Consider the following 23,505-nt stretch of genomic DNA (forward strand, 5'->3'; position numbering starts at 1 on the left):
ACCGTTGCAACTCAAGCGGATTGATATTGTTCAGAAAGTCCATGAAATGTAGTTCTTGAAACTGTTGCTATTTCTTCAACGCGCGATAACGGCTAGGATTGGTCCCACAGTAAAGAATGACTTATTTATCTATTTTCTTAAATAAAGCGCTACCACAGCACCCAGTGTAATTGCTAAGTTCCGGCAATCATGTCAAATTGAAAAGAATGTTATTTCTTGGAGTCCACTTGTCTCACTTATAACATTTATAAGATCACAGTCCAAAATCAGTTCAATTTAGCCACACAGTCAATCGTTTCACTGTTAAAAGCGATGCAACCTAGTAATATCAGAAAAATATCGCTAAATACATGTTGGTACCAATTGGTGACGCAACTTTTGTAACTCAAACGGAATGGCACCGTTAGAAAGTCAATGAAATGTAGTTTTTGAAACTGTCTTCATTTTTTCAGCGCGCGCTAATGGCTAGGATTAGTCCCAGAGCAAAAATGACTCATTGATCTAAATTTGTAAATAAAGAGCTAATACAGCGCGCAATGTAACTAATGAGTTCCGGCAATCATGTCAAAGTAACAAGAATGTTAATTTTTTGAGTTCAATTGTCTCATTTACCACATTTATAAGGCCAAAGTCAAAATCAGTTCAATTAGATCCCATGGTCAATCGTTTCACTTCTAAAAGCAATGCAACCTAGTAATATCGGAAAAGCTAACACAGCGCGCAGTGTAAATACTGAGTTCCGGCAATCAAGCTAACGTAACAAGAATCTTAATTCTTAGAGTCCATTTGTCTCATTTACCACATTTAAAAGGTCAAAGCCGAAAATCAGTTCAATTAGGTCCCACGATAAATCACTTCACTTTTAAAGGCAATGAAGCCTAGTAATATCGGAAAAATATCGCTAAATACGTGTTGATACGAATAGGTGACGCAACCGTTATAACTCACACGGACTGACACCGTTTGAATTTCAATGAAATGTTGTTTTTAAAACTCGGCAACGCGATAACGGATAGGTTTATGCTTACAGTATGAATGACTCATTGATCTACATTTGTCAACAAATAGCTAACACAGTTTCCAGTGTAACTGCGGGGTTCCAGCATTCATGCCAAAGTAAGAAGAATGTTAATTCTTGGAGTCCAATTGTCTCATTTACCACATTTATAAGGTAAAAGTGAAAATCAATTCAATTAGATACCACGGTCAATCGTTTTACTTCTAAAAGCAATGCAACCTAGTAATGTCGGAAAAATATCGCTAAATACATGTTGGTACCAATTGGTGACGCAACTTTTGTAACTCAAACGGAATGGCACCGTTAGAAAGTCAATGAAATGTAGTTTTTGAAACTGTCTTCATTTTTTCAGCGCGCGCTAATGGCTAAGATTAGTCCCAGAGTAAAAATGACTCATTGATCTAAATTTGTAAATAAAGAGCTAACACAGCGCGCAATGTAACTAATGAGTTCCGGCAATCATGTCAAAGTAACAAGAATGTTAATTTTTTGAGTTCAATTGTCTCATTTACCACAGTTATAAGGTCAAAGTCAAAATAAGTTCAATTAGATCCCATGGTCAATCGTTTCATTTCTAAAAGCAATGCAACCTAGTAATATCGGAAAAATATCGCTAAATACATGGTGGTACCAATTGGTGACGCAACTTTTGTGACTCAAACGGAATGGCACCGTTAGAAAGTCAATGAAATGTAGTTTTTGAAACTGTCTTCATTTTTTCAGCGCGCGCTAATGGCTAGGATTAGACCCAGAGTAAAAATGACTCATTGATCTAAATTTGTAAATAAAGAGGTTACACAGCAAAAAATGCAAACACTGAGTTCTGGCAATCAAGCTAACGTAACAAGAATGTTAATTCTTAGAGTCCAATTGTCTCATTTACCACATTTATAACGTCAAAATCCAAAATCCGTTCAATTAGGTCCCACGATAAATCGCTTCACTTTTAAAGGCAATGAAGCCTAGTAATATCGGAGAAATATCGCTAAATACGTGTTGATACGAATAGGTGACGCAACCGTTGTAACTCAAACAGACAGATACCGTTAGAAAGTCAATGAAATGTAGTTTTTGAAACTGTCTCCATTTCTTCAGCGCGCTAATGGCTAGGATTAGACCCAGAGTAAAAATGACTCATTGATCTACATTTGTAAATAAATAGCTAACACAGTTTCCAGTGTAACTGCGGGGTTCCAGGATTCATGCCAAAGTAAGAAGAATGTTAATTCTTGGAGTCCAATTGTCTCATTTACCACATTTATAAGGTAAAAATCAAAATCAATTCAATTAGATACCACGGTCAATCGTTTTACTTCTAAAAGCAATGCAACCTAGTAATATCGGAAAAATATCGCTAAATACATGGTGGTACCAATTGGTGACGCAACTTTTGTGACTCAAACGGAATGGCACCGTTTGAATTTCAATGAAATGTTGTTTTTAAAACTCGGCAACGCGATAACGGATAGGTTTATGCTTACAGTATGAATGACTCATTGATCTACATTTGTCAACAAATAGCTAACACAGTTTCCAGTGTAACTGCGGGGTTCCAGCATTCATGCCAAAGTAAGAAGAATGTTAATTCTTGGAGTCCAATTGTCTCATTTACCACATTTATAAGGTAAAAGTGAAAATCAATTCAATTAGATACCACGGTCAATCGTTTTACTTCTAAAAGCAATGCAACCTAGTAATGTCGGACAAATATCGCTAAATACATGTTGGTACCAATTGGTGACGCAACTTTTGTAACTCAAACGGAATGGCACCGTTAGAAAGTCAATGAAATGTAGTTTTTGAAACTGTCTTCATTTTTTCAGCGCGCGCTAATGGCTAAGATTAGTCCCAGAGTAAAAATGACTCATTGATCTAAATTTGTAAATAAAGAGCTAACACAGCGCGCAATGTAACTAATGAGTTCCGGCAATCATGTCAAAGTAACAAGAATGTTAATTTTTTGAGTTCAATTGTCTCATTTACCACAGTTATAAGGTCAAAGTCAAAATAAGTTCAATTAGATCCCATGGTCAATCGTTTCATTTCTAAAAGCAATGCAACCTAGTAATATCGGAAAAATATCGCTAAATACATGGTGGTACCAATTGGTGACGCAACTTTTGTGACTCAAACGGAATGGCACCGTTAGAAAGTCAATGAAATGTAGTTTTTGAAACTGTCTTCATTTTTTCAGCGCGCGCTAATGGCTAGGATTAGACCCAGAGTAAAAATGACTCATTGATCTAAATTTGTAAATAAAGAGGTTACACAGCAAAAAATGCAAACACTGAGTTCTGGCAATCAAGCTAACGTAACAAGAATGTTAATTCTTAGAGTCCAATTGTCTCATTTACCACATTTAAAAGGTCAAAGCCGAAAATCAGTTCAATTAGGTCCCACGATAAATCGCTTCACTTTTAAAGGCAATGAAGCCTAGTAATATCGGAAAAATATCGCTAAATACGTGTTGATACGAATAGGTGACGCAACCGTTATAACTCAAACGGACTAACACCGTTTGAAATTCAATGAAATATTGTTTTTAAAACTGTCTCTATTTCTTCAGGACGCGATAACGGATAGGTTTATGCTTACAGTATGAATGACTCATTGATCTACATTTGTAGATAAAGAGCTAACACAGTTTCCAGTGTAACTGCCGAGTTCCAGCATTCATGCCAAAGTAAGAAGAATGTTAATTCTTGGAGTCCAATTGTCTCATTTACCACATTTATAAGGTCAAATTCCAAAGTCAGTTCAATTATGTCCCACCGTCAATCGTTTCACTTCTTAAAGCAATGCAACCTAGTAATATCGGAAAAATCTAGCTAAATACATGGTGGTACCAATTGGTGACGCAACTTTTGTAACTCAAACGGAATGGCACCGTTAGAAAGTCAATGAAATGTAGTTTTTGAAACTGTCTTCATTTTTTCAGCGCGCGCTAATGGCTAAGATTAGTCCCAGAGTAAAAATGACTCATTGATCTACATTTGTAAATAAAGAGCTAACACAGTTTCCAGTGTAACTGCGGGGTTCCAGGATTCATGCCAAAGTAAGAAGAATGTTAATTCTTGGAGTCCAATTGTCTCATTTACCACATTTATAAGGTAAAAGTCAAAATCAATTCAATTAGATACCACGGTCAATCGTTTTACTTCTAAAAGCAATGCAACCTAGTAATATCGGAAAAATATCGCTAAATACATGGTGGTACCAATTGGTGACGCAACTTTTGTGACTCAAACGGAATGGCACCGTTAGAAAGTCAATGAAATGTAGTTTTTGAAACTGTCTTCATTTTTTCAGCGCGCGCTAATGGCTAGGATTAGACCCAGAGTAAAAATGACTCATTGATCTAAATTTGTAAATAAAGAGGTTACACAGCAAAAAAAGCAAACACTGAGTTCTGGCAATCAAGCTAACGTAACAAGAATGTTAATTCTTAGAGTCCAATTGTCTCATTTACCACATTTATAAGGTCAAAATCCAAAATCCGTTCAATTAGGTACCACGATAAATTGGTGCACTTTTAAAGGCAATGCAGCCTAGTAATATCGGAAAAGTATCGCTAAATACATGTTGGTACGAATATGTGACGCAACCGTTATAACTTAAACGAACTGATACCGTTAGAAAGTCAATGAAATGTTGTTTTTGAAACTGTCTCTATTTGTTCACGACGCGATAACGGATAGGATTAGTCCCAGAGTAAAAATTACTCATTGATCTAAATTTGTAAATAAAGAGCTAACACAGCGCGCAGTGTAAATACTGAGTTCCGGCAATCAAGCTAACGTAACAAGAATCTTAATTCTTAGAGTCCATTTGTCTCATTTACCACATTTAAAAGGTCAAAGCCGAAAATCAGTTCAATTAGGTCCCACGATAAATCGCTTCACTTTTAAAGGCAATGAAGCCTAGTAATATCGGAAAAATATCGCTAAATACGTGTTGATACGAATAGGTGACGCAACCGTTATAACTCAAACGGACTAACACCGTTTGAAATTCAATGAAATGTTGTTTTTAAAACTGTCTCTATTTCTTCAGGACGCGATAACGGATAGGTTTATGCTTACAGCATGAATGACTCATTGATCTACATTTGTAGATAAAGAGCTAACACAGTTTCCAGTGTAACTGCCGAGTTCCAGCATTCATGCCAAAGTAAGAAGAATGTTAATTCTTGGAGTCCAATTGTCTCATTTACCACATTTATAAGGTCAAATTCCAAAGTCAGTTCAATTATGTCCCACCGTCAATCGTTTCACTTCTTAAAGCAATGCAACCTAGTAATATCGGAAAAATCTAGCTAAATACATGGTGGTACCAATTGGTGACGCAACTTTTGTAACTCAAACGGAATGGCACCGTTAGAAAGTCAATGAAATGTAGTTTTTGAAACTGTCTTCATTTTTTCAGCGCGCGCTAATGGCTAAGATTAGTCCCAGAGTAAAAATGACTCATTGATCTAAATTTGTAAATAAAGAGCTAACACAGCGCGCAATGTAACTAATGAGTTCCGGCAATCATGTCAAAGTAACAAGAATGTTAATTTTTTGAGTTCAATTGTCTCATTTACCACAGTTATAAGGTCAAAGTCAAAATCAGTTCAATTAGATCCCATGGTCAATCGTTTCACTTCTAAAAGCAATGCAACCTAGTAATATCGGAAAAATATCGCTAAATACATGGTGGTACCAATTGGTGACGCAACTTTTGTGACTCAAACGGAATGGCACCGTTAGAAAGTCAATGAAATGTAGTTTTTGAAACTGTCTTCATTTTTTCAGCGCGCGCTAATGGCTAGGATTAGACCCAGAGTAAAAATGACTCATTGATCTAAATTTGTAAATAAAGAGGTTACACAGCAAAAAATGCAAACACTGAGTTCTGGCAATCAAGCTAACGTAACAAGAATGTTAATTCTTAGAGTCCAATTGTCTCATTTACCACATTTATAACGTCAAAATCCAAAATCCGTTCAATTAGGTCCCACGATAAATCGCTTCACTTTTAAAGGCAATGAAGCCTAGTAATATCGGAAAAATATCGCTAAATACGTGTTGATACGAATAGGTGACGCAACCGTTGTAACTCAAACAGACAGATACCGTTAGAAAGTCAATGAAATGTAGTTTTTGAAACTGTCTCCATTTCTTCAGCGCGCTAATGGCTAGGATTAGACCCAGAGTAAAAATGACTCATTGATCTACATTTGTAAATAAATAGCTAACACAGTTTCCAGTGTAACTGTGGGGTTCCAGCATTCATGCCAAAGTAAGAAGAATGTTAATTCTTGGAGTCCAATTGTCTCATTTACCACATTTATAAGGTAAAAGTCAAAATCAATTCAATTAGATACCACGGTCAATCGTTTTACTTCTAAAAGCAATGCAACCTAGTAATGTCGAACAAATATCGCTAAATACATGTTGGTACCAATTGGTGACGCAACCGTTGTAACTCAAACGGGCAGATACCGTAAGAAAGTCAATGAAATGTAGTTTTTGGAACTGTCTGCATTTCTTCAGCGCGCACTAATGGCTAGGATTAGTGCCAGAGTAAATATGACTCATTGATCTAAGTTTGTAAATAAAGAGCTAACACAGCGCGCAATGTAACTAATGAGTTCCGGCAATCATGTCAAAGTAACAAGAATGTTAATTCTTTGAGTTCAATTGTCTCATTTACCACATTTATAAGGTCAAAGTCAAAATCAGTCCAATTAGATCCCATGGTCAATCGTTTCACTTCTAAAAGCAATGCAACCTAGTAATATCGGAAAATTATCGCTAAATACATGTTGGTACCAATTGGTGACGCTACCGTTGTAACTCAAACGGGCAGATACCGTAAGAAAGTCAATGAAATGTAGTTTTTGAAACTGTCTGCATTTCTTCAGCGCGCACTAATGGCTAGGATTAGTGCCAGAGTAAATATGACTCATTGATCTAAGTTTGTAAATAAAGAGGTAACACAGCAAAAAATGCAATCACTGAGTTCTGGCAATCAAGCTAACGTAACAAGAATGTTAATTCTTAGAGGCCAATTGTCTCATTTACCACATCTAAAAGGTCATAGTCTAAAATCAGTTGAATTATGTCCCACGGTCAATCGTTTCACTGGTAAAAGCAATGCAACCTAGAAATATCGTAAAAATGTCGCTAAGTACATGGTGGTACCAATTTGTGACGCAACTGTTGTAACTCAAACAGACGGATTCCGCCACAAAGGCAATGAAAAGTAGTTTTTGAAACTGTCTCCATTTCTTCAGCGCGTGCTAATGGCTAGGATTAGTCCCAGAGTAAACTCGACTCATTGATCTTAATTTGTAAATAAAGAGCTAACACAGCGCGCAATGTAACTAATGAGTTCCGGCAATCATGTCAAAGTAACAAGAATGTTAATTCTTTGAGTTCAATTGTCTTATTTACCACATATATCAGGTCAAAGTCAAAATCAGTTCAATTAGATCCCATGGTCAATCGGTTCACTTGTAAAAGCAATGCAACCTAGTAATATCGGAAAAATATCGCTAAATACATGGTTGTACCAATTGGTGACGCAAAATTTGTAACTCAATCGGAATGGCACGGTTAGAAAGTCAATGAAATGTAGTTTCTGAAACTGTCACCATTTTTTCAGCGCGCGCTAATGGCTAGGTTAGTCCCAGAGTAAAAATGACTCTTGATCTACTATTGTAAATAAAGAGGTTACACAGCAAAAAATGCAATTACTGAGTTCTGGAAATCAAGATAACGTAACAAGAATGTTAATTCTTAGAGTCCAATTGTCTCATTTACCAAATTTATAAGGTCAAAATCCAAAATCCGTTCAATTAGGTCCAACGATCAATCGTTTCATTGTTAAAAGCAATGCAACTTTGTAATATGGGAAAATTATGACTAAATACATGTTGGTACGAATATGTGACACAATCTTTTTACCTCTAAAGGACTGATACCATTAGAAAGTCAATGAAATGTTGTTTTTGAAACTGTCTGTATTTCTTCAGCGCGCGCTAATGGCTAGAATTAGTCCCAGAGTAAAAATGACTCATTGATCTACTTTTGTAAATAAAGAGCTAACACAGTTTCCAGTGTAACTGCGGAGTTCCAGCATTCATTCCAAAGAAAGAAGAATGTTAATTCTTGGAGTCCAATTTTCTCATTTACCACTTTTATAAGGTCAAAGTCAAAATCAGTTTAATTAGATCCCATAGTCAATCGTTTCACTTCTAAAAGCAATGCAACCTAGTAATATCGGAAAAATATCGCTAAATACATGGTTGTACCAATTGGTGACGCAAAATTTGTAACTCAAACGGAATGGCACGGTTAGAAAGTCAACGAAATGTAGTTTTTGAAACTGTCTCCATTTTTTCAGCGCGCGCTAATGGCTAGGTTAGTCCCAGAGTAAAAATGACTCATTGATCTAAATTTGTAAATAAAGAGGTTACACAGCAAAAAATGCAATTACTGAGTTCTGGCAATCAAGCTAACGTAACAAGAATGTTAATTCTTAGAGTCCAAGTGTCTCATTTACCACATCTAAAAGGTCATAGTCCAAAATCAGTTCAATTATGTCCCACGGTCAATCGTTTCACTGTTAAAAGCAATGCAACCTAGTAATATCGGAAAAATATCGCTAAATACATGGTTGTACCAATTGGTGACGCAAAATTTGTAACTCAAACGGAATGGCTGGGTTAGAAAGTCAATGAAATGTAGTTTTTGAAACTGTTTGTATTTCTTCAGGGCGCGCAAACGGATAGAATTAGTCTCAGAGTAAAAATGACTCATTGATCTACTTTTGTAAATAAAGAGCTAACACAGTTTCCAGTGTAACTGCGGAGTTCCAGCATTCATGCCAAAGAAAGAAGAATGTTATTTCTTGGAGTCCAATTTTCTCATTTACCACATTTATAAGGTCAAAGTCCAAAATCAGTTCAATTAGGTCCCACGGTCAATCGTCTCACTGTTAAAAGCAATGCAACCTAGTAATATCGGAAAAATCTCGCTAAATACATGGTGGTACCAATTGGTTACGCAGCTGTTGTAACTCAAAAGGAGGATTACCGTTAGAAAGTCAATGAAATGTTGTTTTTGAAACTGTCTCTATTTGTTCAGGACGCGATAACGGATAGGATTAGTCTCACAGTATGAATGACTCATTGATCTACATTTGTAATAAATAGCTAACACAGTTTCCAGTGTAACTGCAGTGTTCCAGCATTCTTGCCAAAGTAAGAAGAATGTTAATTCTTGGAGTCCAATTGTCTCATTTTCCACATTTATAAGGTAAAAGTCAAAATCAGGTCAATTAGATCCCACGGTCAATCGTTTCACTGTTAAAAGCAATGCAACCTAGCAATATCGTAAAAATATCGCTAAGTACATGGTGGTACGAATATGTGACGCAACTGTTGTAACTCAGACGGACTGACACCGTTAATAAGTCAATGAAATGTTGTTTTTGAAACTGTCTCTATTTGTTCAGGACGCGATAACGGATAGGATTAGTCTCACAGTATGAATGACTCATTGATCTACATTTGTAATAAATAGCTAACACAGTCTCCAGTGTAACTGCAGTGTGCCAGCATTCTTGCCAAAATAAGAAGAATGTTAATTCTTGGAGTCCAATTGTTTCATTTACCACATTTATAAGGTCAAAGTACAAAATCAGTTCAATTAGGTGGCACGGTCAATCGTTTCACTTCTAAAAGCAATGCAACGTAGTATTATCGGAAAAATATCGCTAAATACATGTTGGTACTAATTGGTGACGCAACCGTTGTAACTCAAACGGACAGATACCGTAAGAAAGTCAATGAAATGTAGTTTTTGAAACTGTCTCCATTTCTTCAGCGCGCACTAATGGCTAGGATTAGACCCAGAGTAAAAATGACTCATTGATCTACATTTGTAAATAAATAGCTAACACAGTTTCCAGTGTAACTGCGGGGTTCCAGCATTCTTGCCAAAGTAAGAAGAATGTTAATTCTTGGAGTCCAATTGTCTCATTTACCACATTTATAAGGTCAAAGTACAAAATCAGTTCAATTAGGTGGCACGGTCAATCGTTTCACTTCTAAAAGCAATGCAACCTAGTAATATCGGACAAATATCGCTAAATACATGTTGGTACCAATTGGTGACGCAACTTTTGTAACTCAAGCGGAATGGCACCGTTAGAAAGTCAATGAAATGTAGTTTTTGAAACTGTCTCCATTTTTTCAGCGCGCGCTAATGGCTAGGTTAGTCCCAGAGTAAAAATGACTCATTGATCTAAATTTGTAAATAAAGAGATTACACAGCAAAAAATGCAATTACTGAATTCTGGCAATCAAGCTAACGTAACAAGAATGTTAATTCTTAGAGTCCAAGTGTCTCATTTACCACATCTAAAAGGTCATAGTCCAAAATCAGTTCAATTATGTCCCACGTTTAATCTTTTCACTGTTAAAAGCAATGCAACCTAGTAATATCGGAAAAATATCGCTAAATACATGGTTGTACCAATTGGTGACGCAACCTTTTTAACTCAAAAGGACTGATACTATGAGAAAGTCAAAGAAATGTTGTTTTTGAAACTGTCTGTATTACTTCAGGGCGCGCAAACGGATAGAATTAGTCCCAGAGAAAAAATGACTCATTGATCTACTTTTGTAAATAAAGAGCTAACACAGTTTCCAGTGCAACTGCGGAGTTCCAGCATTCATGCCAAAGAAAGAAGAATGTTAATTCTTGGAGTCCAATTTTCTCATTTACCACATTTATAAGGTCAAAGTCCAAAATCAGTTCAATTAGATCCCACGGTCAATCGTCTCACTGTTAAAAGCAATGCAACCTAGTAATATCGGAAAAATCTCGCTAAATACATGGTGGTACCAATTGGTTACGCAGCTGTTGTAATTCAAAAGGAGGATTACCGTTAGAAAGTCAATGAAATGTAGTTTTTGAAACTGTCTGTATTTCTTCAGTGCGCGCTAATGACTAGGATTAGACCCAGAGTAAAAATGACTCATTGATCTACATTTGTAAATAAATAGCTAACACAGATTCCAGTGTAACTGCGGAGTTCCAGCATTTATGCCAAAGTAAAAAGACTGTTACTTCTTGGAGTTCAATTGTCTCATTTACCACATCTATAAGGTCATAGTCCAAAATCAGTTCAATTAGGTCCCACGGTCAATCGCTTCACTGTTAAAAGCAATGCAACCTAGAAATATTATAAAAATATCGCTAAGTACATGGTGGTACGAACATGTGACGCAACTGTTGTAACTCAGACGGACTGATACCGTTAGAAAGTCAATGAAATGTTGTTTTTGAAACTGTCTCTATTTGTTCAGGACGCGATAACGGATAGGATTAATCTCACAGTATGAATGACTCATTGATCTACATTTGTAATAAATAGCTAACACAGTTTCCAGTGTAACTGCAGTGTTCCAGCATTCTTGCCAAAGTAAGAAGAATGTTAATTCTTGGAGTCCAATTGTCTGATTTACCAAATTTATAAGGTCAAAGTACAAAATCAGTTCAATTAGGTGGCACGGTCAATCGTTTTACTTCTAAAAGCAATGCAACGTAGTATTATCGGAAAAATATCGCTAAATACATGTTGGTACTAATTGGTGACGCAACCGTTGTAACTCAAACGGACAGATACCATAAAAAAGTCAATGAAATGTAGTTTTTGAAACTGTCTCCATTTCTTCAGCGCGGACTAATGGCTAGGATTAGTCCCAGAGTAAAGTCGACTCATTGATCTACATTTGTAATAAATAGCTAACACAGTTTCCAGTGTAACTGCCGAGTTCCAGCATTTATGCCAAAGTAAGAAGAATGTTAAATCATGGAGTCCAATTGTCTCATTTACCACATTTATAAGGTCAAAGTACAAAATCAGTTCAATTAGGTGGCACGGTCAATCGTTTCACTTCTAAAAGCAATGCAACGTAGTATTATCGGAAAAATATCGCTAAATACATGTTGGTACTAATTGGTGACGCAACCGTTGTAACTCAAACGGACAGATACCGTAAGAAAGTCAATGAAATGTAGTTTTTGAAACTGTCTCCATTTCTTCAGCGCGCGATAATGGCTAGGATTAGTCCCAGAGTAAAATCGACTCATTGATCTACATTTGTAATAAACAGCTAACACAGTTTCCAGTGTAACTGCGGGGTTCCAGCATTCTAGCCAAAGTAAGAAGAATGCTAATTCTTGGAGTCCAATTGTCTCATTTTCCACATTTATAAGATAAAAGTCAAAATCAGTTCAATTAGATCCCACGGTCAATCGTTTCACTTCTAAAAGCAATGCAACCTAGTAATAACGGAAAAATTTCGCTAAATACATGTTGGTACCAATTGGTGACGCAACCGTTGTAACTCAAACGGACAGATACCGTAAGAAAGTCAATGAAATGCAGTTTTTGAAACTGTCTCCATTTCTTCAGCGCGCGCTAATGGCTAGGATTAGTTCCAGAGTAAAATCGGCTCACTGATCTTAATTTGTAAATAAAGAGCTAACACAGCGCGCAATGTAACTAATGAGTTCCGGCAATCATGTCAAAGTAACAAGAATGTTAATTCTTTGAGTTCAATTGTCTTATTTACCATATTTATAAGGTCAAAGTCAAAATTAGTTCAATTAGATCCCACGGTCAATCGTTTCACTTCTAAAAGCAATGCAACCTAGTAATATCGGACAAATATCGCTAAATACATGTTGGTACCAATTGGTGACGCAACCGTTGTAACTCAAACGGGCAGATACCGTAGGAAAGTCAATGAAATGTAGATTTTGAAACTGTCTGCATTTCTTCAGCGCGCGCTAATGGCTAGGTTTAGTGCCAGAGTAAATATGACTCATTGATCTAAGTTTGTACATAAAGAGGTAACACAGCAAAAAATGCAATTACTGAGTTCTGGCAATCAAGCTAACGTAACAAGAATGTTAATTCTTAGAGTCCAATTGTCTCATTTACCACATCAAAAAGGTCATAGTCCAAAATCAATTCAATTATGTCCCACGGTCAATCGTTTCACTGTTAAAAGCAATGCAACCTAGAAATATCGTAAAAATATCGCTAAGTACATGGTGGTACCAATTGGTGACGCAACTGTTGTAACTCAAACGGACGGATACCGTGACAAAGGCAATGAAGTGTAGTTTTTGAAACTGTCTCCATTTCTTCAGCGCGCGCTAATGGCTAGGATTAGTCCCAGAGTAAAATCGACTCATTGATCTTAATTTGTAAATAAAGAGCTAACACAGCGCGCAATGTAACTAATGAGTTCCGGCAATCATGTCAAAGTTACAAGAATGTTAACTCTTTGAGTTCAATTGTCTTATTTACCACATTTATAAGGTCAAAGTCAAAATCAGTTCAATTAGATCCCATGGTCGATCGGTTCACTTTTAAAAGCAATGCAACCTAGTAATATCGGAAAAATTTCGCTAAATACATGGTTGTACCAATTGGTGACGCAAAATTTGTAACTCAAACGGAATAACACGGTTAGAAAGTCAATGAAATGTAGTTTTTGAAACTGTCTTCATTTTTTCAGCGCGCGCTAATGGCTAGGATTAGACCCAGAGTAAAAATGACTCATTGATCTAAATTTGTAAATAAAGAGGTTACACATGAAAAAATGCAATTACTGAGTTCTGGCAATCAAGCTAACGTAACAAGAATGTTAATTCTTAGAGTCCAATTGTCTCATTTACCAAATTTATAAGGTCAAAATCCAAAATCCGTTCAAGTAGGTCCCACGATCAATCGTTTCATTGTTAAAAGCAATGCAACTTTGTAATATGGGAAAATTATGACTAAATACATGTTGGTACGAATATGTGACGCAACCTTTTTAACTCAAAAGGACTGATACCATTAGAAAGTCAATGAAATTTTGTTTTTGAAACTGTCTGTATTTCTTCAGGGCGCGCAAACGGATAGAATTAGTCCCAGAGTAAAAATGACTCATTGATCTACTTTTGTAAATAAAAAGCTAACACAGTTTCCAGTGTAACTGCGGAGTTCCAGCATTCATGCCAAAGAAAGAAGAATGTTAATTCTTGGAGTCCAATTTTCTCATTTACCACATTTATAAGGTCAACATCCAAAATCAGTTCAATTAGGTCCCACGGTCAATCGTCTCACTCTTAAAAGCAATGCAACCTAGTAATATCGGACAAATATCGCTAAATACATGTTGGTACCAATTGGTGACGCAACCGTTGTAACTCAAACAGGCAGATACCGTAGGAAAGTCAATGAAATGTAGATTTTGAAACTGTCTGCATTTCTTCAGCGCGCGCTAATGGCTAGGTTTAGTGCCAGAGTAAATATGACTCATTGATCTAAGTTTGTACATAAAGAGGTAACACAGCAAAAAATGCAATTACTGAGTTCTGGCAATCAAGCTAACGTAACAAGAATGTTAATTCTTAGAGTCCAATTGTCTCATTTACCACATCAAAAAGGTCATAGTCCAAAATCAATTCAATTATGTCCCACGGTCAATCGTTTCACTGTTAAAAGCAATGCAACCTAGAAATATCGTAAAAATATCGCTAAGTACATGGTGGTACCAATTGGTGACGCAACTGTTGTAACTCAAACGGACGGATACCGTGACAAAGGCAATGAAGTGTAGTTTTTGAAACTGTCTCCATTTCTTCAGCGCGCGCTAATGGCTAGGATTAGTCCCAGAGTAAAATCGACTCATTGATCTTAATTTGTAAATAAAGAGCTAACACAGCGCGCAATGTAACTAATGAGTTCCGGCAATCATGTCAAAGTTACAAGAATGTTAACTCTTTGAGTTCAATTGTCTTATTTACCACATTTATAAGGTCAAAGTCAAAATCAGTTCAATTAGATCCCATGGTCGATCGGTTCACTTGTAAAAGCAATGCAACCTAGTAATATCGGAAAAATTTCGCTAAATACATGGTTGTACCAATTGGTGACGCAAAATTTGTAACTCAAACGGAATGACACGGTTAGAAAGTCAATGAAATGTAGTTTTTGAAACTGTCTTCATTTTTTCAGCGCGCGCTAATAGCTAGGATTAGACCCAGAGTAAAAATGACTCATTGATCTAAATTTGTAAATAAAGAGGTTACACATGAAAAAATGCAATTACTGAGTTCTGGCAATCAAGCTAACGTAACAAGAATGTTAATTCTTAGAGTCCAATTGTCTCATTTACCAAATTTATAAGGTCAAAATCCAAAATCCGTTCAAGTAGGTCCCACGATCAATCGTTTCATTGTTAAAAGCAATGCAACTTTGTAATATGGGAAAATTATGACTAAATACATGTTGGTACGAATATGTGACGCAACCTTTTTAACTCAAAAGGACTGATATCATTAGAAAGTCAATGAAATTTTGTTTTTGAAACTGTCTGTATTTCTTCAGGGCGCGCAAACGGATAGAATTAGTCCCAGAGTAAAAATGACTCATTGATCTACTTTTGTAAATAAAAAGCTAACACAGTTTCCAGTGTAACTGCGGAGTTCCAGCATTCATGCCAAAGAAAGAAGAATGTTAATTCTTGGAGTCCAATTTTCTCATTTACCACATTTATAAGGTCAACATCCAAAATCAGTTCAATTAGGTCCCACGGTCAATCGTCTCACTCTTAAAAGCAATGCAACCTAGTAATATCGGAAAAATCTCGCTAAATACATGGTGGTACCAATTGGTTACGCAATTGTTGTAACTCAAAAGGAGGATTACCGTTAGAAAGTCAATGAAATGTAGTTTTTGAAACTGTCTGTATTTCTTCAGCGCGCGCTAATGGCTAGGATTAGTTCCAGAGTAAATTCGACTCATTGATCTTAATTTGTAAATAAAGAGCTAACACAGCGCGCAATGTAACTAATGAGTTCCGGCAATCATGTCAAAGTAACAAGAATGTTATTTCTTTGAGTTCAATTGTCTCATTTACCACATTTATAAGGTCAAAGTCAAAATCCTCATTGATCTACATTTGTAAATAAATAGCTAACACAGATTCCAGTGTAACTGCAGTGTTCCAGCATTTATGTCAAAGTAAGAAGAATGTTAATTCTTGGAGTCCAATTGTCTCATTTACAAAATTTACAAAGTTAAAGTTCAAAATCAACTCAATTAGGTCCCACGCTAAGTACATGGTGGTACCAATTGGTGACGCAACTGTTGTAACTCAAACGAACGGATACCGTCACAAAGCCAATGAAGTGTTGTTTTTGAAACTGTCTCTGTTTCTTCATCGCGCTAATGGCAAGGATTAGTCCCAAAGTAAAATCGACTCATTGATCTAAATTTGTAACTTAAGAGCTAACACAGCGCGAAATGTAACTAACGAGTTGCGGAAATCTTGCCAAAGTAAGAAGAATGTTAATTCTTGTAGTCCAATTGTCTCATTTACCACATTTATAAGGTCAAATCTCAAAATCAGTTCAATTAGGTCCCAAGATCAATCGTTTCACTGTTAAAGGCAATGCAACCTATTAATATCGGAAAAATATTGCGAAATACATGTTGGTACGAATATGTGACGCAACCTTTTTAGCTCAAACGGACTGACACCATTAGAACGTCAATGAAATGTTGTTTTTGAAACTGTCTTTATTTCTTCAGGGCGCGCTAACGGATAGGATTAGTCTCACAGTATGAATGACTCATTGATCTACATTTGTAAATAAAGATCTAACACAGTGTCCAGTGTAACTGCCGAGTTCCAGCATTTATGCCAAAGTAAGAAGAATGTTAAATCATGGAGTCCAATCATCTCATTTAGCACATTTATAAGGTCAAAGTCAAAAATCAGTTCAATTAGGTCCCACGGTCAATCGTTTCTCTGTTAAAAACAATGAAACCTAGTAATATCGGAAAAATATCGCTAAATACATGGTGGTACCAATTGGTGACGCAACTGTTGTAACTCAAACGGACGCGTACCGTTAAAAAGTCAATGAAATGTAGTTTGCGAAACTGACTCTATTTCTTCGGCGCGCTAACGGCTAGGATAAGGCCCAGAGTAAAAGCGACTCATTGATCTAAATTTGCAAATAAAGAGTCAGCACAGCACACACTGTAACTACTGAGTTCCAGCAATCATGCCAAAGTAACAAGAATGTTAATTCTTTGTGTTCAATTGTCTCATTTACCACATTTATAAGGTCAAAGTCCAAAATCAGTTCAATTAGGTCCCACGGTCAATCGTTTCACTGTTAAAAGCAATGCAACCTAGTAATATCGGAAAAATATCGCTAAATACATGGTGGTACCAATTGGTGACGCAACCTTTTTAACGCACAGATACCGTCAGAAGGTCAATGAAATGTAGTTTTTGAAACTGTCTCTATTTTTTCAGCGCGCACCAATGTCTAGGATTAGTCCGAAGTTTAATCACCGGCAAACGAAAACCTGCGATTTTCCGTAAATCCGGGACTCGGCCCATATAGTCAAAAGTATACAAAGAAAGTACACAGGGAGTAAACTCATTTCCCGAACGATTTTTTAAATTAGTTTTTCACCACTAAAACCCGTGAGACTTGTAGTTTTCAAAAATGTTTTCATTTTTGATGAGACGCTGAATAAAAAAAGTTTAATCGCCGGCAAACGAAAACCCGCGATTTCCCCTAAATCCCGGACACGACACGTATGGTCAAAAGTATACAAAGAAAGTACCCAGGGAGTAAACTCATTTCCCGAACCGTTTTTTAAATTAGTTTTTCACCACTAAAACGCATGAGACTTGTAGTTTTTAAAAATGTTTTCATTTTGGATGAGACGCTGAATAAAAGAAGTTTAATCGCTGGCAAAAAAACCCACGATTTCCCGTAAATCCCGGACTCGGCCCGTGAAGTCAAAAGTATACAAAAAAGTACCCAGGGAGTAATCTCATTTCCCGAACGGTTTTTTAAATTAGCTTTTCACCACTAAAACGCATGAGACTTGTAGTTTTCAAAAATGTTTTCATTTTGGATGAGACGGTGACTAAAAGAAGTTTAATTGCCGGCAAAAAAACCCTGCGATTTCCCGTAAATCCCGGACTCGGCCCGTATAGTCAAAAGTATACAAAGAAAGTACCCAGGGAGTAAACTCATTTCCCGAACGATTTTTTAAATTAGTTTTTCACCACTAAAACGCATGAGACTTGTAGTTTTCAAAAATGTTTTCATTTTTGATGAGACGCTGAATAAAAGAAGTTTAATCGCCGGCAAACGAAAACCCGCGATTTCCCCTAAATCCCGGACACGACACGTATGGTCAAAAGTATACAAAGAAAGTACCCAGGGAGTAAACTCATTTCCCGAACGATTTTTTAAATTAGTTTTTCACCACTAAAACGCATGAGACTTGTAGTTTTCAAAAATTTTTTCATTTTGCATGAGACGCTGAATGAAAGAAGTTTAATCGCCGGCAAACGAAAACCCGCGATTTCCCGTAAATCCCGGACTCGGCCTGTAAAGTCAAAAGTATACAAAAAAAGTACCCAGGGAGTAAACTCATTTCCCGAACGATTTTTTAAATTATTTTTTCAGCACTAAAACGCATAAGACTTGTAGTTTTCAAAAATGTTTTCATTTTTGATGGGACGCTGAATAAAAGACGTTTAATTGCCGGCAAACGAAAACCCGCGATTTCCCCTAAATCCCGGACATGACACGTATGGTCAAAAGTATACAAAGAAAGTACCCAGGGAGTAAACTCATTTCCCGAACGATTTTTTAAATTAGTTTTTCACCACTAAAACGCATGAGACTTGTAGTTTTCAAAAATGTTTTCATTTTGGATGAGACGCTGAATGAAAGAAGTTTAATCGCTGGCAAACGAAAACCCGCGATTTCCCGTAAAATCCCGGACTCGGCCTGTAAAGTCAAAAGTATACAAAAAAAGTACCCAGGGAGTAAACTCATTTCCCGAACGATTTTTTAAATTAGCTTTTCACCACTAAAACGCATGAGACTTGTAGTTTTCGAAAATGTTTTCATTTTTGATGAGACGCTGAATAAAAGAAGTTTAAACGCCGGCAAACGAAAACGCGTGATTTACCGTAAATCCCGGACTCGGCCCGTATAGTCAAAAATTTACAAAGAAAGTACCCAGGGAGTAAACTCATTTCCCTCACGATTTTTTAAAATATTTTTTTACCACTAAAACCCATGAGACTTGTAGTTTTCAAAAATGTTTTCATTTTTGATGAGACGCTGAACAAAAGAAGTTTAATCGCCGGCAAACGAAAACCCGCGAAATCTTCTAAATCCCGGACGCGACCCGTATGGTCAAAAGTATACAAAGAAAGTACCCAGGGATTAAACTCATTTCCCGAACGGTTTTTTTAAATTAGTTTTTCACCACTAAAACGCATGAGACTTGTAGTTTTCAAAAATGTTTTCATTTTGGATGAGACGCTGAATAAAAGAAGTTTAATCGCCGGCAAAAAAACCCCGCGATTTCCCGTAAATCCCGGACTCGGCCCGTGAAGTCAAAAGTATACAAAAAAAGTACCCAGGGAGTAAACTCATTTCCCGAACGATTTTTTAAATTATTTTCTCAGCATTAAAACGCATGAGACTTGTAGTTTTTAAAAATGTTTTCATTTTGGATGAGACGCTGAATAAAAGAAGTTTAATCGCTGGCAAAAAAACCCACGATTTCCCGTAAATCCCGGACTCGGCCCGTGAAGTCAAAAGTATACAAAAAAGTACCCAGGGAGTAATCTCATTTTCCGAACGGTTTTTTAAATTAGCTTTTCACCACTAAAACGCATGAGACTTGTAGTTTTCAAAAATGTTTTCATTTTGGATGAGACGGTGACTAAAAGAAGTTTAATTGCCGGCAAAAAAACCCTGCGATTTCCCGTAAATCCCGGACTCGGCCCGTATAGTCAAAAGTATACAAAGAAAGTACCCAGGGAGTAAACTCATTTCCCGAACGATTTTTTAAATTAGTTTTTCACCACTAAAACGCATGAGACTTGTAGTTTTCAAAAATGTTTTCATTTTTGATGAGACGCTGAATAAAAGAAGTTTAATCGCCGGCAAACGAAAACCCGCGATTTCCCCTAAATCCCGGACACGACACGTATGGTCAAAAGTATACAAAGAAAGTACCCAGGGAGTAAACTCATTTCCCGAACGATTTTTTAAATTAGTTTTTCACCACTAAAACGCATGAGACTTGTAGTTTTCAAAAATGTTTTCATTTTGCATGAGACGCTGAATGAAAGAAGTTTAATCGCCGGCAAACGAAAACCCGCGATTTCCCGTAAATCCCGGACTCGGCCTGTAAAGTCAAAAGTATACAAAAAAAGTACCCAGGGAGTAAACTCATTTCCCGAACGATTTTTTAAATTATTTTTTCAGCACTAAAACGCATAAGACTTGTAGTTTTCAAAAATGTTTTCATTTTTGATGGGACGCTGAATAAAAGACGTTTAATTGCCGGCAAACGAAAACCCGCGATTTCCCCTAAATCCCGGACATGACACGTATGGTCAAAAGTATACAAAGAAAGTACCCAGGGAGTAAACTCATTTCCCGAACGATTTTTTAAATTAGTTTTTCACCACTAAAACGCATGAGACTTGTAGTTTTCAAAAATGTTTTCATTTTGGATGAGACGCTGAATGAAAGAAGTTTAATCGCTGGCAAACGAAAACCCGCGATTTCCCGTAAAATCCCGGACTCGGCCTGTAAAGTCAAAAGTATACAAAAAAAGTACCCAGAAAGTAAACTCATTTCCCGAACGATTTTTTAAATTAGCTTTTCACCACTAAAACGCATGAGACTTGTAGTTTTCGAAAATGTTTTCATTTTTGATGAGACGCTGAATAAAAGAAGTTTAAACGCCGGCAAACGAAAACGCGTGATTTACCGTAAATCCCGGACTCGGCCCGTATAGTCAAAAATTTACAAAGAAAGTACCCAGGGAGTAAACTCATTTCCCTCACGATTTTTTAAAATATTTTTTTACCACTAAAACCCATGAGACTTGTAGTTTTCAAAAATGTTTTCATTTTTGATGAGACGCTGAACAAAAGAAGTTTAATCGCCGGCAAACGAAAACCCGCGAAATCTTCTAAATCCCGGACGCGACCCGTATGGTCAAAAGTATACAAAGAAAGTACCCAGGGATTAAACTCATTTCCCGAACGGTTTTTTTAAATTAGTTTTTCACCACTAAAACGCATGAGACTTGTAGTTTTCAAAAATGTTTTCATTTTGGATGAGACGCTGAATAAAAGAAGTTTAATCGCCGGCAAAAAAACCCCGCGATTTCCCGTAAATCCCGGACTCGGCCCGTGAAGTCAAAAGTATACAAAAAAAGTACCCAGGGAGTAAACTCATTTCCCGAACGATTTTTTAAATTATTTTCTCAGCATTAAAACGCATGAGACTTGTAGTTTTCAAAAATGTTTTCATTTTTGATGAGACGCTGAATAAAAGAAGTTTAAACGCCGGCAAACGAAAACCCGTGATTTCCCCTAAATCCCGGACATGACACGTATGGTCAAAAGTATACAAAGAAAGTACCCAGGGAGTAAACTCATTTCCCGAACGATTTTTTAAATTAGTTTTTCACCACTAAAACGCATGAGACTTGTAGTTTTCAAAAATGTTTTCATTTTGGATGAGACGCTGAATGAAAGAAGTTTAATCGCCGGCAAACGAAAACCCGCGATTTCCCGTAAAATCCCGGACTCGGCCTGTAAAGTCAAAAGTATACAAAAAAAGTACCCAGGGAGTAAACTCATTTCCCGAACGATTTTTTAAATTAGCTTTTCACCACTAAAACGCATGAGACTTGTAGTTTTCGAAAATGTTTTCATTTTTGATGAGACGCTGAATAAAAGAAGTTTAAACGCCGGCAAACGAAAACGCGTGATTTACCGTAAATCCCGGACTCGGCCCGTATAGTCAAAAATTTACAAAGAAAGTACCCAGGGAGTAAACTCATTTCCCTCACGATTTTTTAAAATATTTTTTTACCACTAAAACCCATGAGACTTGTAGTTTTCAAAAATGTTTTCATTTTTGATGAGACGCTGAATAAAAGAAGTTTAATCGCCGGCAAACGAAAACCCGCGAAATCTTCTAAATCCCGGACGCGACCCGTATGGTCAAAAGTATACAAAGAAAGTACCCAGGGATTAAACTCATTTCCCGAACGGTTTTTTAAATTAGTTTTTCACCACTAAAACGCATGAGACTTGTAGTTTTCAAAAATGTTTTCATTTTGGATGAGACGCTGAATAAAAGAAGTTTAATCGCCGGCAAAAAAACCCCGCGATTTCCCGTAAATCCCGGACTCGGCCCGTGAAGTCAAAAGTATACAAAAAAAGTACCCAGGGAGTAAACTCTTTTCCCAAACGATTTTTTAAATTATTTTCTCAGCATTAAAACGCATGCGACTTGTAGTTTTCAAAAATGTTTTCATTTTTGATGAGACGCTGAATAAAAGAAGTTTAAACGCCGGCAAACGAAAACCCGTGATTTACCGTAAATCCCGGACTCGGCCCGTATAGTCAAAAATTTACAAAGAAAGTACCCAGGGAGTAAACTCATTTCCCGAACGATTTTTTAAATTAGTTTTTCACCACTAAATCGCATGAGACTTGTAGTTTTTAAAAATGTTTTCATTTTTGATGAGACGCTGAATGAAAGAAGTTTAATCGCCGGCAAACGAAAACCCGCGAAATCTTCTAAATCCCGGACGCGACCCGTATGGTCAAAAGTATACAAAGAAAGTACCCAGGGAGTAAACTCATTTCCCGAACGGTTTTTTAAATTAGTTTTTCACCACTAAAACGCATGAGACTTGTAGTTTTCAAAAATGTTTTCATTTTGGAGGAGACGCTGAATAAAAGAAGTTAAATCGCCGGCAAAAAAACCCCGCGATTTCCCGTAAATCCCGGACTCGGTCCGTGAAGTCAAAAGTATACAAAAAAAGTACCCAGGGAGTAAACTCTTTTCCCGAACGATTTTTTAAATTATTTTCTCAGCACTAAAACGCATGAGACTTGTAGTTTTCAAAAATGTTTTCATTTTTGATGAGACGCTGAATAAAAGAAGTTTAATCGCCGGCAAAAAAACCCACGATTTCCCGTAAATCCCGGACTCGGCCCGTGAAGTCAAAAGTATACAAAAAAGTACCCAGGGAGTAAACTCATTTACCGAACGGTTTTTTACATTAGCTTTTCACCACTAAAACGCATGAGACTTGTAGTTTTCAAAAATGTTTTCATTTTGGATGAGACGGTGACTAAAAGAAGTTTAATTGCCGGCAAAAAAAACCTGCGATTTCCCGTAAATCCCGGACTCGGCCTGTAAAGTCAAAAATATACAAAAAAAGTACCCAGGGAGTAAACTCATTTCCCGAACGATTTTTTAAATTATTTTTTTAGCACTAAAACGCATAAGACTTGTAGTTTTCAAAAATGTTTTCATTTTTGATGAGACGCT

This window comes from Hydractinia symbiolongicarpus, chromosome 2 (genome assembly GCF_029227915.1).
Source record: "Hydractinia symbiolongicarpus strain clone_291-10 chromosome 2, HSymV2.1, whole genome shotgun sequence".
In the NCBI taxonomy this organism is placed as follows: Eukaryota; Metazoa; Cnidaria; class Hydrozoa; order Anthoathecata; family Hydractiniidae; genus Hydractinia; species Hydractinia symbiolongicarpus.